This window comes from Ranitomeya variabilis, chromosome 8 (genome assembly GCF_051348905.1).
Source record: "Ranitomeya variabilis isolate aRanVar5 chromosome 8, aRanVar5.hap1, whole genome shotgun sequence".
In the NCBI taxonomy this organism is placed as follows: domain Eukaryota; kingdom Metazoa; phylum Chordata; class Amphibia; order Anura; family Dendrobatidae; genus Ranitomeya; species Ranitomeya variabilis.
In genome coordinates this window covers 201,292,239-201,309,979 of record NC_135239.1, presented here as the reverse complement: position 1 = coordinate 201,309,979, position 17,741 = coordinate 201,292,239, and the positions used below count along the sequence as shown (strand labels likewise).

At 40.2% G+C, this 17,741-nt stretch overlaps 1 protein-coding gene across 11 annotated transcripts in view; it reads left to right on the top strand.

The window, feature by feature from the left end:
• Nucleotides 1-17,741, top strand: part of FOXP1 (forkhead box P1) — a 734,927-nt gene that overhangs the window by 275,976 nt on the left and 441,210 nt on the right. The window contains exon 1 of one of the 11 annotated variants that reach the window (XM_077276199.1): nt 759-1,008. The exons of the other annotated variants lie outside the window; for them this stretch is intronic. The gene's annotated coding sequence lies outside the window, so the exon portion shown is untranslated. Of the gene's footprint in view, nt 1-758; nt 1,009-17,741 lie in introns of those variants that run through there. 11 annotated transcript variants of the gene reach the window in all.

Here is a 17,741-nt window from a genome sequence, read left to right as displayed (position 1 = left end):
AAGCATCCTGGGCCTCCATAACATCTCAGCAGTGTCACAGGCTGATTGCCTCCATGCCACGCCGCATTGAAGCAGTCATTTCTGCCAAAGGATTCCCGACCAAGTATTGAGTGCATAACTGAACATTATTATTTGATGGTTTTTTTGTTTGTTATTAAAAAACACTTTTATTTGATTGGACGGGTGAAATATGCTAATTTATTGAGACAGCTTTTTTGGGTTATCAGGAGTTGTATGCCAAAATCATCAGTATTAAAACAATAAAAGACCTGACAAATTTCAGTTGGTGGATAATGAATCTATAATATATGAAAGTTTAATTGTAATCATTACATTATGGTAAATAATGAAATTTAACACTATATGCTAATTTTTTGAGAAGGACCTGTATATTAACAATAAGTAGGCATAGATAGACATGTATGATAGATGGATAGATAGATAGAAAGATAAGAGATACGTAGATATAGACATCAAATAGAGATATAGGCACAGATATTAGATAAAGAAATGAGAAAATTCTATAGATAAACCATAAATAACAAGTAGAAAATATTGAGCAGAGTTGGAGAATTCCGGTGCTGGTGGCTGTTTCTTCCCAGCATCCTGCAGCTTGTAATCCTGGGCTGCAGTCTCCAGGATCTGTGTCCTCAGGAGCTGCACTCCTGTGGGGCTGTCAGCCAGCAGTGAACAGGGCAGGTAGCTTGCACAGCAGACATGTGAGTTCAGACCAGTTACTCATTTGCCGAGAGAGAGAGTGTTTGTGTTTATGCAAAAGGGGCCTCTTCCTGCATAATCTAGAGTAAGGCAGTGGCTTTTGTTGTGTTTAGACCACATGCCTTCAGTCCTTCCGTACACTGACTGGTGTGAACGCACACACACCGCCAGGATAGTCACTTTTCTTTCCTCCAGTGGATTTACACTCTCAGCACTGACTTCCCTGCACTCTTAGTGGGATTATACACACATGTACAGGCAGTTACACCTCTGACTCCTTCCTATGAATGGGTAAGTTTTGCCTTCAGCTTCATACTTTTACCTTTCGCGAGACGTCTTCTGCACCTTTGTACTGGAGGTGTTCACACTTTGTCACCTACGACTACGTGGAAGACAACTACCGGGGGTCGTTGTACTATCCTGATGTTTGCACATACGACTTGCTAGAAAAAAAAAAGCCTTTTTTCGTCCTGTAGCCGAAAATTCTTGTTTAGTGACTTTTGTCGCGAACGTTCTCATTTTCTGTAAGGTCGGAGAACAGTGACACCCTGGTAAAATGAGTATTTTCTGGGGTGGAGAGACTTCACGGCAAGTGGAAGTCAACTTTATGCAAGGTCTGATAGGAAAGATCTTGGGAGAACATATGACAGCCCCCTTCCTCTGTTGCTGGCGAAATTCCACATGGAGAAGTGGGCTTGTCTCACTTGTTAACCCTTTGCATTGAAAAGTGTGCTTTTTTTTGTTTGTTTGTTTACTTTTAAGAAGCCATCGGATACATTTATCACCAGAATTCCGACCCAGGATATAAAGGAATCGACTATATTCTTTGTACAGCACTGCGGACTATGTTGGCGATATATAATCAACGCGACCTGGACCTTTTTCAGGCAGAATTAAAGTGATTCCATAGAGATACATACAAATGACTCCTTTTAGTTCCGATCATCCCAGATTCTTCCGAAAGAAGCCTCATAAAAAAATTAAAAAAAGCGAAGAGTTATTATTAAATAATACCTTTACACTAAATTCTTTTCCTCCGTCCTGATTTCCATCGCGAAACACAGAGTATCTAATAAGCAGAACGATTTAAGCTTTTGTAATAATAACACTGGGCTTAAAAAAAAGAAAATAAAATAAAAAATGACTTTGTTTCAAAGGGAAACCATTAACTCCTTAATTGCTGCAACTTATTAATTCATTCAAACATTAGGGTGTGCTGTTTCACCATGTGTGAAGGATGGCCGGCACTGCGTACAAATGGCTTCATCCACAGAGAACTTGGTGGTTTAAAAGAAAAAAAAAAATGATGTACTTAGTTACTTACCTATGTAATTTTAAAGAATATTTATTTATATTTTTTATTTTTCTTTATACTTCAAAATTTTGTCTTGCTTTTATGAGGCAAAAAGAAATACAAATTTTTTTTTTCATCTTTTTTTTTTCTAAGAATTACTCCGTCAGTGCTTCTTGTATGATTAGCGCCTTTGTGTTCTTAAATTTTGATTGATAGAGATAATCGTTTTCATGTAAAAATACAGACAGGTACTTAAAGTTACAGTGACAATAGCGATTAGCATTTTCTTTATCTTATTGTTTAATGCAGGTGGGGGGCTGGGTGTCTCTTCTGATTAACCCTTGTGGCACAGCGGGGGGGGGGGGGGGGCGGGGAATAAATGATTTAAGACAAAGGGTTTCATAAACGGTTATGGAAATAAAACTTGCAAATATTATGTTCCTCGCGACGTGTAAAAGGCAATCAAGGGACACCCATAAAAATCCATCCTCTTGACAATGACCGAGTCTCCCACTTTTACGGTGAGATAAGAGAATTTTCCCAATTAATATAATAAATGGCTGCTGAAATTCTGCATCGGGTTTCCTTCCAAAGTAAAGGCAGTTTTTTTTTTTTTTCCGATGCGGGGAAGAAAGACAAAGTTCCAGCCTTATATTAACAGTTATGAGCTTCCACATGGCAAATGAAATTGTCTCCTTGGTCGACGATTCATGTGTCCTTGGATAGAATGATAGACATGAATATGAGGTTAATTAAAACCAGGGGAGGGGTCACGAGAGTTGAGGATAGAGGGGTGGGGGGTTGGGCATGGGGACAGTCCTTAATTTTGAAGTCAGAAGCATAGATTAATTTGGTGCTAACAGGATTTTAATTCAGGCTATGACAGTGTAGAGCACCAACTCATTATCTTTTAAAGCCCAGAGAGTAAGTCAACGAGAAGAGCAAATTAAAAGATTCTGTCGTTGACCACAAATCATACTGTGTGTATTGGAAGGATGTTCTGTGGTACACTCGGCTTAAGCATGGGGGAACGGTCCAAAAACAGATGAGAGTCTCTAGTGTAATTGTCACCGAAACATCTGGTCTGGTAACTTACGACATCCGTCATCCTCTGGTTGCACATTGCTGTAGATGGGCCGTCACTCTAACCACAACTTGCTTGGCTTTTCTCCCTCTTTTCAATTGTAATTTTTTTGTTACGTTACATGTTTTTGTATTTTTCAATTTTCTTTTGATTCTTTTATTGTTATTTTCTTAAATTCTGTACCCTACTTTTACTCCAGGAAATGAGCCGCTCAAACTTGTTTTAAGAAATTTGGCTAAACGTATTTTTGATTTGTTTTATATTTGTTTAATTCCTTTTTAAATTTATATTGTGTTTTTGTTTATTATATTGCATGCATATCTTTAATCTAGAGCCTAATTAAAGCTCATAAATAAAATTGACGTTCAGTGGATAATAGTTACTTTGCGTGTGTTGAATATTTCTGTTATTCAAAAAGAGTAAGGAGTTCAACATAGACAAAATAATGATCATTTATATACTGTCAAACTTCTGTAATCTGGAATTGAGTGAAACTGGATTATCAGATATTTTGGTTTAAGAGTGAAGTAACTCCTCTTGAAGATTGGCCAACATAAAATGATGCTTTCTTAATTCAAAGGTTGTTTCAAAATTGTCTTCGTTTTTGGTATTTTGAGATTTTTTTTAAACTTTTGGATACTGGACAAATGGAGTTTTAGGGTATATTTGAACTAAAGTTATGGAATTACAAACTAGGACGGCAAAATATAATACGATGAGTAGACTATGGGCGCCCAGAATTGGTTTGTTCCAAAATAGGATCTGGTCCATTGTCTACAGAGAGAGAAAATCAGTTCTAAGTATTGATACCTTGGATATGAAGGATGTCTTGGTGCGCATTTATGTATCTGATGTAAAGTCTTCCATTTATAAAGGACTTGAAGAATATTTATTTTTACAAGATTACTGTGCTGTTATACAACATAATGAAGCTCTGCATTGTACAAAGTACATTTGTAAACTTTTTAAAAAAGTGGATGCGCTTATGTTTACCATTTAGGCAATCATTGACTAAAGTCTGGCAATCACTTAACTTAACCTTTTTTAATCCCTATTTTTGGAAGGAATTTTATGGTAAAACATTCAAGTTATTAATACTTTTGGAACAGTCGTCATGATAAAAATAATTCTGGTTTGCACATAATCAAAAGAGAAACCTTCAATAAATGAGGACATGGTCGTATGCTTAGTGCTCAAAGTGGTGATGAGAGGACTGACCTAAATAATGAGCTGAGTCAGGACAAAGTGGGCTCAAACTATTTTTGAAAAAAAAAAAAAAATCCTTCACCCAATGTGGTTTCCCCACATGCGAGGGCTACTAATTATCGTAAAAGTTTGGATGATTCATGGTAAGAACCATAATTATTGCATGTTAGGGTTTCTTGAGTGGCATTAGAGGACAAAGAGCAACTAAAGGTACCTTCACACTGAGCGACTTTAGAACGATAACGATAGTGATCCGTGACGTTGCAGCGTCCTGGATAGCGATATCGTTGTGTTTGACATGCAGCAGCGATCTGGATCCTGCTGTGATATCGTTGGTCGGAGCTAGAAGGCCAGAACTTTATTTGGTCGTCAGATCGGCGTGTATCGTTGTGTTTGACAGCAAAAGCAACGATGCCAGCAATGTTTTACAATGGTAACCAGGGTAAATATCGGGTTACTAAGCGCAGGGCCGCGCTTAGTAACCCGATGTTTACCCTGGTTACCATTGTAAATGTAAAAAAACCAAAACACTACATACTCACATTCCGGTGCCTGTCACGTCCCCCGGCGTCCGCTTCCCTGCGCTCCTCCTGCATCCTATGTTAGCGCCGGCTGGCCGTAAAGCAGGGCACAGCGGTGACGTCACCGCTCTGCTTTCCGGCGGTGCTTACACAGGATGCAGGAGGAGCGCAGGGAAGCGGACGCCGGGGGACGTGACAGGCACCGGAATGTGAGTATGTGTTGTTTTTTTTTTTACATTTACAATGGTAACCAGGGTAAACATCGGGTTACTAAGCGCGGCCCTGCGCTTAGTAACCCGATGTTTACCCTGGTTACCCGGGGACTTCGGCATCGTTGGTCGCTGGAGAGCGGTCTGTGTGACAGCTCTCCAGCGACCACACAGCGACGCTGCAGCGATCGGCATCGTTGTCTATATCGCTGCAGCGTCGCTTAATGTGATGGTACCTTAAGTAACTAGTACATTACAGCAATCAAGGGTGAAAAAAAGCCATAGGTATGTGATAAAAGTTTGATGTAGGCTCAGCATGATACATTGAGATGACCAAGATTGACCAAGAAAGTTCTTGGTTCCAATTGAGTCTCCTCCATCCCTTCAGTCAACTTGAACACCCAAAATGTTTTTGTGTTACCATATTGTACCAATGTGATTGGATTCTGTAATGAAATGTTGATGAGGACAATACCAGGTATAATTCTCATCTCCTGGTAATACATGATCCTGAGCTCGAATAAAAATGGGGTTGAAATATGGTAAGAACATAGATACAATATGCAAACCTTCAGTCTGTTCTGTCGTAGTTGGCCCATATATGACTGTCTATCAAGTTCTTTTGTCCATTAGTAACTTTCCATATGACGTGTTGAAACATTTCTTTGAAATTATGTATTTTTATTTACACTAAGTGGGGTTATGAGAACCAGAAAATAATTCACTGACCTCGGACAGTTGAAGATTAGTGATGAGCGAATATACTCGTTACTCGAGATTTCCCGAGCACGCTCTGGTGTCCTCCCGAGTATTTTTTATTGCTCGGAGATTTAGTTTTCATCGCCTCAGCTGAATGATTTACAGCTTTTAGCCAGCATAAGTACATATGGTGGTTACCTGGTTGCTAGGGAATCCCCACATGTAATCAAGCTGGCTAGTAGCTGTAAATCATCCAGCTGCGGCGAAAAAACCTAAATCTCCGAGCACTAAAAAATAATCAGGAGGACATCCGAGCGTGCTCAGGAAATCTCGAGTAACGAGTATATTCGCTCATCACTATTGAAGATCATGATATCTCAGTTATGCACGCTATCTGGGCCACATTTTGGACGATTAACGTCTCATGTTATGTACCAGTGACAAACCGTTGGGAAGCTTTAGGTTTGAGGACACTTGGAGTATTTTTCTGATGGTGAAAATTTATCTTTCTCATTGTAATTCCAGAACCTCTATACATTCTAAAGGCCCCCATACATATTAGATGGCGGTTGGCCGCATGATTCTTCAGCCGATCATTCAGCCGGCAGCTATCTCTGCAGTCTCTCCCATATGAGAAAGCTGCTGAAGGACATCTTTTCAGGCAGGTTATCTTCAGGAGAACAAAGTGATCAGCAGTTCAAAGTTGGTCATTCCCAATCAGCATCAGTTGGCCAGCGCCCCCTTACACATTAGAGTGTTGGCCAAACCCATCGTTACGAGCAGGTGCAGCCTATATTAGTTTAATGTCTATGGGGCTTGGCTTTAGAACTTAATTGCAGCATTAGAAGGGTGATGCTCACCTGTCACCTGGCTCCTGCATCGTGCGCTCCATTTTTCCACTGCTCTGGCCAACTCTTTCATGTTAATTTAGTATAATAACCTGGCATGCACTTCTATCACCTTCTAATTCTTTATAGGCATGCTCACGTGGTGGTGTACCGCTTGAGTAATCAGGTAGGCATGTCTCTTCTTTGGACTGAAAAAGCTCCACTCCACTTTTCAGTGCCTCCCGACATACTCAGCTTTGCTGTTAAGCTGGATTCTGCTACATTGCTTCAAGTGGGTCTCCTAACATATTCATCCATCCTGATCCACTGGGCTCTTCTACATTGATCAACTTTGCTACTTTGCCGAGTCTACGGTTTATCCGTGGTCCACTCTAGCCTCTGTTCTTTGAATCAAAGTCATCTGTATGTGCTGCATTACAACTTCTTATCAATTGCTTCGAAGATCCACCTCACCAGGTGAGACATAACATGGGGCTGAGCTATTGAAATGATCTGGTCAGCCAGCCCCCTTTTCACACAGCACTCATGACATGGAAACTTACTCTTGTGTCAAGCACAAGACAGAAATGGAGGTGCCAAGACCTAAGCCCCACAGTGAAACAGGGACTTCGGTGAAGCTTTGGCATTGTAATTATATTAGTAAGGTATGGATAAATAAGGTATGGATTTCAAGTGGATAGCACCTTTAAATATATAAGACTAATAAGAAAACCTAATTGTCGGTATCTTGTTGTGGGCCGAATTATAAAAGACCCTTTGGTTAACAGTATACGGCATGACATGACGCCTCTACAGATACATGTTTTCGCCGTTGTGCTTTTTACACTGTAATTATCTTATTTTTCTCGTTCAGTTGCCTTAATTTCCTGTTTACATTTGGATTGTAAAAGCCACAAAACGTTTTCAAGATCTTCTGTTGATGTGAAAAAAAAAATATATATATATATATGTATTTTAAGCTAATGTTTTTAGTTGCTAAAGTAGCCAACTGTGTGTAGTTTTTTTTTTTTTTTTTTATTTTGTGTTTTATTAATGCAAATTAAAATTCCACTAGTATGCAGCTTGTTCGGTGTCATCCAGAATTAGAGGTTAAATTATAATAAGACTTTACCATCGGCATAAAAATTTCAGTACTTTTTTGGCATTACTTATCTTGTACTGATTCTCAGTGATAGATTGTATTCTATTATGTAGCTGCATTCACAATTCTGTTTGTGACTTTGGAAAAAAAAAAAACTTTTCTCTAGGGGCACCTAGCACTTTAGCTGAGCCACTTTAAAGAGGACTCGTCACTAGGTCAAAAGTGGTCAGTTATTACTCTTATTTTATTCCCACTGCTCCTCTGAGAATTCTGTTTTTTGGTAAATATGTCATATGGATCCAGAGATATGAACCTTTTTAATTTAGTACAAATTTTTATGGTTTTTACTAAAGAGGCGTGGCTCACAGGGCAATAATGCAGAGCAGCCTAATGGCACGCCCCAGAGGATCCTGTGAGCACCGCCCCTCTCGAACAGACCATGAATTTAGTACTAAATAAAAAGGCCAATATCTCTGGAACCGTATGGCTGATTTTAAAAATACAAAAGATGTTATAATCAGGGGAACATCAAGAATAACATTTAAGCAAGAACTGGCCTTTTTTGACAAGTCCTCTTAAAAGGATCGTACTCAAGTTATTTAATTGATAAAATTGCACAGTGTGTGCGAAAACAAGCTCTGAAATTTACTCATTTATTATTAATTTTAGAGTTTATTGCTCATTGTCTAGGTTACTTGCCACTGCTGCTTTTTATCAAAGGTGGCCAGTCTGCTGGGCAAGGAGCACGGTGCTTACAAAAAAATTTCTAGAGCTTGTAAGCACTGTTCTTGAGCTTGCTAACTTCAGTTTTCTTTCTACTCTGATGCTGCATACTACTGTGTCGGAGAGCAAACCGATCGTGGTAGAGGCGCGACCATGCCGCTCGTCCAAACTGTCAATTGTTCAGGAGCGCACTGACTGCTGCCAAGCAGGAAGTGTTCCTGAAAATCATTCATAAGACAACCCCTTTAATATAAAGGGATAATTTACTTTCTTTCCATCTAAACACTGTACAGTTTTTGACGTAAAGATACCCTTCCATCCGGTCAGATCAAGATCTGAACAAATATTGAGCCATCAGAAACTGTTTGCACAATGGCCCAAATAGGAGCCCAACCAAGGACTGTTTTTGTAACTACGGTCTTCCTTCCATAGAGTCCTCCAGTACAACAGTTTATCATGAATGGGCCTTGGCCAAAGTTTGAGTTGGTGTTTGTTTTTTTGTTTTTTTGTAAGCTTTTTTCCTTCTACTTCTGTGTATGATGTTTGACTTTCTAAAGAACAAAAATAAACCAAGTCACATTTTAACTTTCCCCTGCATGGCATTGTTTAGGAGAGTTAATGAAGCCGATAAACAAGGGGTTGTTTTTCTAGTCTGCTATGTAAGCTTGCACCTGTGGAATGTATATGTGTGGAATATGAGCTTTCCACATTCCTCTTTCTACAGCGTTTTGGGCTTAGTATAAAAGTTATTCAGGTTTTACAAACCTTGTTGTGTTTTCTTTGCAAAGATACTCAATCGGTAGTCAATGCTATTTTTGTTACATGCCATCAACCCAACAATGTGCTCTTGTTTCCTAGACCTATTAGGTGCATCTAGCCAGTACTGGATCTGTTATGGTCAGGTTCTCCATTCAGAGACACCATGATCCCTGATAACAGGAAAATGTTCCCTAAAGTATCAGTTAGCCATCACCGACCGCGACCATTGATGGTAGCTGGATATTTTGGTGAATTCATGTTGGTTTCACGCAACCTTTGATCTTATAGGATCTACTGGGCTATCCTTGTCTACTTGGTTGTCGAGACACCATGGCAAATAGATTATTATTTCCTGGAGGAAAAAAATTTAGAGATCTCTGTGTCACAAAATTAACATGGCTATACACATTAGTCAGCCATTGGCCGGTCTGCAAAATGCTTTTTATTCTCTCTGACGTCTGCGTACGCATGCAAGCTTGGTTTGGCAAGCTTCCATTCATCTCTGGAGTTGGATTTTCTCACTTTTAGAACAGAAGGTCAGATATATTGAAATGTAAGATGCCCAATGCTTCCTGTCCTCAACAGCAAATTCGAGAAACACCTGTGCACATTAGCTAGCCATTGATTCAGGTGCTGAATGCGCTTTATTTGTCCTTTCTCCACCATACACATACATTCTCGGTTTGGTAACGCATGCATGTGTTCTTAATACTGAGAGGGAAATGAGCTACAGCCATGCACCTCTGACTTACTTTCTTCGAGTAATAAGGATCATGCAGATTGAAATCCAAAATACCCAATACTTCCTGTCCCCGGCAGAAGATTGAAGAAATCCCTAGACATATTGGATGGTCAACCAATCGTGTCAAAATAATTGGATTTGTCTGGTGCTCATCTAATGTGTTTGGGAATCTTTTTCTTCGCCAAGTGGTTCAATCCAATTTTGAAATTTCAAAGTGATTTTCCCTAAAAGGTTTCATAGTTTTACGATTAATTTCATTAAAGGAAGGGAAGCCTCTTATGAGAGCCACCTTGGTGATCATCTGATAACACAGGATCATTCCTGAAACCCCTAATGATCTGCTCAATGGTTCTGGTGAATTATTTGGGCCTCGTGTTGGACTTACCCTATGTTGTACCTATGTTGGCTTTATTCTGGATCTACATTAGATCTATGTTGGATTTTTTTTATGTTTGATTTACATTAGATCTATGTTGGGTATATGTTGGATCTGTGATGGATCTGTGTTGGATCTGTGTTGGATCTGTGTTGGATCTGTGTTGGATCTGTGTTGAATCTATGTTGGATCTGTGTTGGATCTATGTTGGATCTGTGTTGGATTTCTGTTGGATCTGTGTTGGATCTATGTTGGATCTTTGTTGGTTTTATGTTGGCTTTATGTTAGATTCATCATAGATCAAATGTAAATCCAACATAAAACCAACAATTCAGCATAGATCAAACATAGAGCCAACGTAAAGCCTTGTTGGATTGTTGGTTTTATGCTTTATTATTGTTGGATTTATGGTTAGATCTATGTTGGATTTATGTTGGTCTGTCACTTTATGTTGGTTTAATGATGGCTTTATGTTGGTTTCCCAGCATTATCAGTTAGTCACCACCGCCTTGCACCATCAATGGAAACTGGATAATTCTGTGGACTCCTGTTGGTTTCACCCGATCTTTGATAGCAGAGGATCTAATTGTACTCATTCTAGATTACCACTGAGGAAGGCTGCGGCTAGCTATCTTCTGAATGTAGTAGGACGTTTTGTAAAAATAAATGACCAACATGTAATCAATGAATGGAGCAGGCCATTTTCACACATCTGACATTATGACTGTTGAGTTCAGGTCAGAAGACTGGACACTGATCCAGACATCACGGCCCATACTCAGACCATGAGTGAAACCAGCCTATGACATATGAACAAGATTAATATTTGTCATGCATCCTCTTTAAATTGGTTCACCAAGATTGGAAACACATGACTGCTTTCCTCCAGAAACAGTGCCACACTTTGTCAATACGTTGTTGCTGGTATTGCAGCTAGATTTCTTTGAAGTAAATGGGGCTGAGTTACAATACTACATATAGCCTGTGGTTAGATGTGGCGCTGTTTAAAAAAAAAAAAAAAAGTAGCAATGTTTTTCTTAGCCAAATAAGGGTACGGCCGGTCATGTATTAACATAAATTACATTAAGGCTTGTACTTCATCTGTGCTATTGATTCTAGAGGTTTCACAGCCGCTCGCCGGGTGCCCTTTAAGCGAAACGTACAATATAAAGAACAATATAGGGATAATACATTTCAAGAAAAACCCTTGTCTGTTTTATTCCTTGCTACCTGATGTGTTTAGGTTATGAAAAACAGAGCACAAATGTATAACTTAATTTAAAGTAGCCCATTTCAGCAGTTTTGTTTTTCAAATTAAAATTTAACATGGCCGAGTAGTGTTCAGTATCGGGTAAGCGATCAGATCTGCAATGCAAAGTGGAAACCACAGGTTTGTCTGCTAAACATGCAGAAAATTGGAGAGGCACAATAGATAAACATAAATCAGTTTATGGGACATTTTCATAATAACATCGCTCTGCGAGTGGAAGCGAAAAATAAAACAGCGTATTATTCTGAATTTAACACAGTCTGCCTGTGTCAACTGATTCCGCACGTGAAATTGGATGTCTCACACGATCGGGTTGAGTGAGGCGGCCTTCTGAGTTTTCCTCTCATTGGAAATAGTCGGATATTAGTTGAGGGAATCTGTACTTTTAAGAACCCTTGGGTTTAAAGGGGTTATCAGGATAATCTACTTGCCTGTTATGCCTGGTGCTGATCTTTGCCGGCACAGACCGCTCCTGCCGGCGATTCAGCAGCTTTTGTTAAATGTCAACAAAGCAGCCACTTCTCTTCCGCTCGGCTCTGTTGATGGGATGTGACTGCCACCGTCATACTGATTGACAGCCGGCTTCCTGCAGCCTAAGGCTAGGTTCACATTACATTTGGGCGATCCGTTTAACGGATCCGTTACTTAGTGGCACGAACGCTATGTAATGGATCTGTTAACGCACCCACCCATAGACTTCAATAGTGTAAAGCATCCTAACGCATGTCAAAATCGGCATGCGTTAGCGATGATGCGTTACTTTGTGACGCACCCTTGAATGCGGTCTACCGCGTTTTCGGGTACATTATGTCTAACACACAGCGAACGGACGCATTCGCTGTGCATAGACCTCTATTGCTAACGCATGCCAACCATATGTTAGCGCATGCGTTAGCGCGATTGTAGTAAAAAAGAGATTTTGTGCATCAGCGTTAGCGCATCCGTTTAACGGATCCATTAAACAGATGGCACTAACATGATGTGAACCTAGCCTAACTGCGGGGAGCCGGCGGTCGATCAGCAGGATGTCAGTAATCAGAGCAATGCGGAAGAGGAAGAGCTACTCTGTTGATGTGGAGCAGCTGAATCGCTGTCACGAGGAGTCGTGATCACACTTAGCCATGTAGAACAGGCAGGGAGTTAGTAAGTACTTGTCTGTTAGAATTTAGGCCCATAATAAAAAAAAAAGTGAAAAAGTCCTGGATAAACCCTTTAATAAAGGAGAGAGAGGGAAGGGGAGTCTCCTTTTCAGAACCCTCACTTAATTATTGACAAAGAATGGCAACAGAGAGCCTCTCTTGGCCTGGAGGACCTGGGATTTCACTGCTTTCCATAGACATCCCCTTGATTTTAATGAGAGCTATGTAATAATTTTCCCTCTGGTGGCGCTGTTGGGAAATTAAAAACTTCAACTCCCATTTCATGGTAAAAATTTTCCATGTGGCCAAGCCCCTTTATAACTGGCGGTCCCAGGATTTTAACTCGGGACTCCAGCGCTGCAAGGATACAGTGCTAAGCAGTGAGCCACCAAAATAATGTTTTCTGGTTAAGGCTGGGGGACTTGTTGCACCCTCCTCCCCATCACCCAGGGCATTTAACCCCTCTCGGAACCTCTATGGATGGAACCAGGAATAGAAGCTTGAAGGAGATAATTTGCATATTCCTGGTGCATCCTGGGAACAGTTAAGAATCTTCGTGAGTATGAGGATCTTTGGGTGTAGCTGGATTCAAGCTGCTTCAATGAAATCGTCAAACCAGGAATTGAAGCTTGAGGGAGATAATTTGCATATTCCTGGTGTATTCTTGGAAGAGTGAAGTGTCGCCGCGAGTCTGAGAATCTTTTGGTGTAGCTGGGTAAATCATGACACCCCACAAATTGGTACAGAGGAGGCACAATTTGTAGCTCCTGGGCATCCATGCAAAAATATATACCAGGACCTCCACCTGCCATGTGCAATTATTGTATTTCTTTGTCCCCACCAGACACGAGGGCCCAGGTCCCACAGCTACAACCTGAAAGTTCCAGAACTGGAATCTTAGATCCCTGATCACCAAAAATATTAACGTCCAACATGTCAGAACATATGGAAACTGGATAACTGTCAGCATGGAGGAATACTTTTGGTAGTGGGATAAGTTTTGTTTTAATATAAGAAAACCTCAAGGGCATTAATTAACGAATTATATTGTGAGAATGGTAATTAATTGTATGTTCAGTCATTTTATTTTCGGAAGGTGTGCTGATCCTCTTGTAATGAGATTTGGATTAAAACCAGAAAGGGCTTTTCTTTTTTTTTTTTCATTTAAGTTCTTAAAAAAAATTCCATCCCAATTTATCTATGTAAAAAAGTCGATATTTGTAGTTAATTTTATTTTATATTTTTTTGTACCTGAATGGGTGGAACATGACACGATATTAAAGGTATAGCTTGTATCGTCTGTACCCCAAGAATGTATGATGCCTCAATGCTGATGATGAAGCCCTTGTGTTCAAACTTTTAGGGAGCAGAGTGGCGAAAATGTTTGACGCTTTATAAAGGATGTCCTTCTGTCCTCCCTTCGTCCTTTGCTTTGGCAAATATGCACTAGATCATATGTGATACCTCAGTACCCCTTCTAGATATGCCCCGTATAACTTAGTAGAACCCATTAGACACCAAACATTTTGGCCCTCTAGGATTTAGGGCAAAAACTTTTATATTTTTTAATTTTTTTTTACTGCAAGTAGGGAATGATGCACATAAAGGGTGACTGTCCGCACAAAATGACTGTGCAAACCAAGCACAAGCACTTGGAAAGGCACCTGTAAAGCCAGAGGTGTCACGAAAGGAAGAAGAAAGCTACAAAAGATGGAAAACAAGAAGGTGCACTGAACTACTAGGCTTCACCAAAGGTGCACCGAGCTCTCATGCTTGGTTTGCGCGGTCAGATTGTGCTGACAGACTCTATTTAAAGACTTCTTAAGTTATCCCCATTCTTAAGATAACGCAACTTACTGATCTACGGGGGTCCAACAGCTGGAAACCTCACCAGTCTCTTCTGAGTTGAGCGGAGGTTGACATTGCGCACCACCGCTCCATTATTTGTCTTTGGGTCCTCCTTGTTTTGGGAAAGGAGTCCCTGTAGTTACACCACCATCAATTAATAAGTTATCACACAATCACATAGAGAAATGGTAACTTTTCAACTTGGTACAAACTTTTTTTTTTTTAAAGAAACCCCTTCTATTGGAATTCTAGAATGTCCTCAAATTCTTTTTCTTCACGTTTTAATCTAATTTTTACTTTGTGTCTATGACCTGTTCTTGAGGACAACTTGAGTTTTGCCTTAACATAATTTTCTGCAAGTTCCTATGATTTAACACCTAGCAGTCCTTTCTTTGATGTTGGCCCTTTGAGCAGTGAATAGCTAAAAATAATGCTTCCCCGAATGCTACATACGGTCAGTCTGCGAGCGATTACTCCATGTTTTGTGGTTATTTTTTATGTGCAGTTCTGTAGGCCGTCACCACAAGAAGCTGTCTGCAGATTGTCGACTCACCATTGAATGAAATAGTCAGATTCTTTATAGTTTGTAAAAATAATCTGACTGCGCAGTTGATGGTGGTAATAATCGGAGTTTGCAGTATAATGAACCCATCGGGATTTCTCTGTCTTTTTGGCTCCATCTTCTTTTTCTTTATTTTTACCTTCAAGGTGAATTTCATAGATTAAAAATAGGATGAAATGGAGAATTTGGGGAATTTTTTACTTGAAGGAGCACACAGACATTCAATGGTAGACTGTATGGAGGGGGAGGTAGTGACTGTGCTCTTCGGTGTACATCCCATTGGGGACCTAAAGGACCATCACCATCAATGTTCTCTCTCCAGACCCAAGGCATGGGGTACTCAATAATCTTGAAAAGAGAATTAAAAATGCTATGGAACCCAGAAATTTCTCTTTATACCCTCTTGCACCTGCCTTTTTTATGGGCTGTTAACAGTGGTGTAACTAGAGTTCGATGGGTCCCGGTGCAAGATTTGGTCCTAGTACCCACCTGCATGTTGGTCAGATATATGGTCCCTTGAAACGTTCTAAAGCCTATAAAGACAAATGTGTTTGTCCCTCCCTCATGTAGTAATGTCCCCCATCCTGGGCCCCTTCTTAGTACATATGTCCCCTATCTTGGTATGTAGGTCTCCCCCTTCTCGGTATATTTGTCCTCCTTCTCAGTATATATGTCCCCCTTCTCGGTATATATGTCCCCCATCAGCCCCATCCTGGTATATATGTCTCCCATCCTGGTATATATATGTCCCCCATCAGCCTCATTATGGTATATATGTCTCCCATCCTGGTATATATATCCCCCATTCTGGCCTACTGTATAGGTCTCCCGTCCTGGTATATACAGTGTGTCTGTCCCCCATCCTGGTATATGTGTCAGAAATGAAGAAGCTGCACATCCATATTCCTGCCAATCAAAACATTTTAAAATGGCGCTATAATGTGTCAAAAGCTTTTTTTTTTTTTTTTTCTTCCGTAATAGCTACCCTGAAAGCCATCCGTTATTACACTGTGTAGGGACTATGGGGCTATGTACGGCACAAGCGTGCTTATGTGGGAGCTTAGATCCATTCACTTGAATTTGCCTCGATAATCGCTCTCGTTTATAGAATAAAAAAACATGCAGTGTAATTTGTTCACATAACTTACAAATTGTTTTGCAAAAAAAAAATAAAAAAACTGCAATTATAATAAAAACAAGATAATTGCTTAATTGTGGTGTTATATTTACCATCAGCCCTGAACCGAAGCTCAATTACAATTCATTAAGTGGTTTTCTATATAGTTACAAATTATTATCTATTGTTGCAAATAATTATCAAACAATTATCTTCTTGATTTCCAGTTCAGCTTTTCCGTTAAAACACGATACATAATTAATTGTGGAATTTGGATTTTCTTCTGCATCGCGGATCTCCTTGGTGACATCTGATAGTCTACTGTTAACTAGTTCTATCATTCTGGGATTATCCAACGCTCTTCTGACCAAGAGTGGTCTGGGCCCTGGTCGGTAAAGGTCAAGGGGGCTCTTCCAACCACTGGGACCAAGATGCATTTTGACTATTTGCTTTATTTATGGAGAGTATTTCACAGATATGCAGCCAACTCATCCCCCAGAACAGGGACATATGACCCAAGTACTAGGGTTGGTGATGCTCATATTGCTGGGTCACCTAGCTATGAGACATTTATGACATATCCTTGGGATAGGTCATGAAGATCTATTGTTGAATTACTCCTCAAGGAGTTCTGTAATTGAATGTGAATCCTTAATGCCCATGGGGCCGTAACCAATGCACTAATACAGAAATGATTTTGTCTTAACCTTTGAAAACTAGGGCAAAACTTAAGCTGGCCATAGACATTAAAAGGCTTTGGGTTTAAGTCTGCAGTCCTTCTATATTAGTGCAGACTTGTGAATCCTCAAAATGATCCGGTAGTGGCGATTTGCATACTTCCCGCCACATTCCAACTAGACTTGCTGAATACACTTGCATTGAGCGAGTCCAGGCAGGTCTAGTTGGCACATGACTGCATGTATGCAAATCGCTTACTTTCGGTCACACACCCACTTGCTCACATGTCAGCATCAGAGAATCCAAGCAGTACGTAATCACAGATTGACTGCAGACTTGAATTCAAGCCTGGATAACCCCTTTAACTCTTGCATCTCCGATATACAAAGACATGCTCAACTCTGCCGAGTACTCATATGTTCTCTATGAGAAAACTACCCTTCGAACAAAAGGAACGGCATTGAAATTCAACATTCTCCATTTACATCCCCAACATTATCTGTCGGATTAGAGTCAGGAGGCCTCCATACATATTAGATGGTCTTTCGATCCCTTCAAAATTGGTGGGTTCAGTTTTCTTTTATCTAATATATATCAAGGCCTTTAGGTCCAACCGATATTAAACCCTTGCCAAAGTGTTTGACAGGCCCCTATAGACCCCTGTACACATTTGATTCCATTTGGCCGAACCCATCGATTTTGGCAGGACCAGCCAACCTTCTACTGGATATGGTGACCTTCTGACCTCCGATTGATGATGTTGGGGAAATGAAGAATTGGGCAGTTTTCAACCCTAAAGGGGACACACTTAGCTTTTCTGGTCTCTTTTTGCGTATAGTCTAGGTGATGGAGAGCTCCTGCAGCAGCC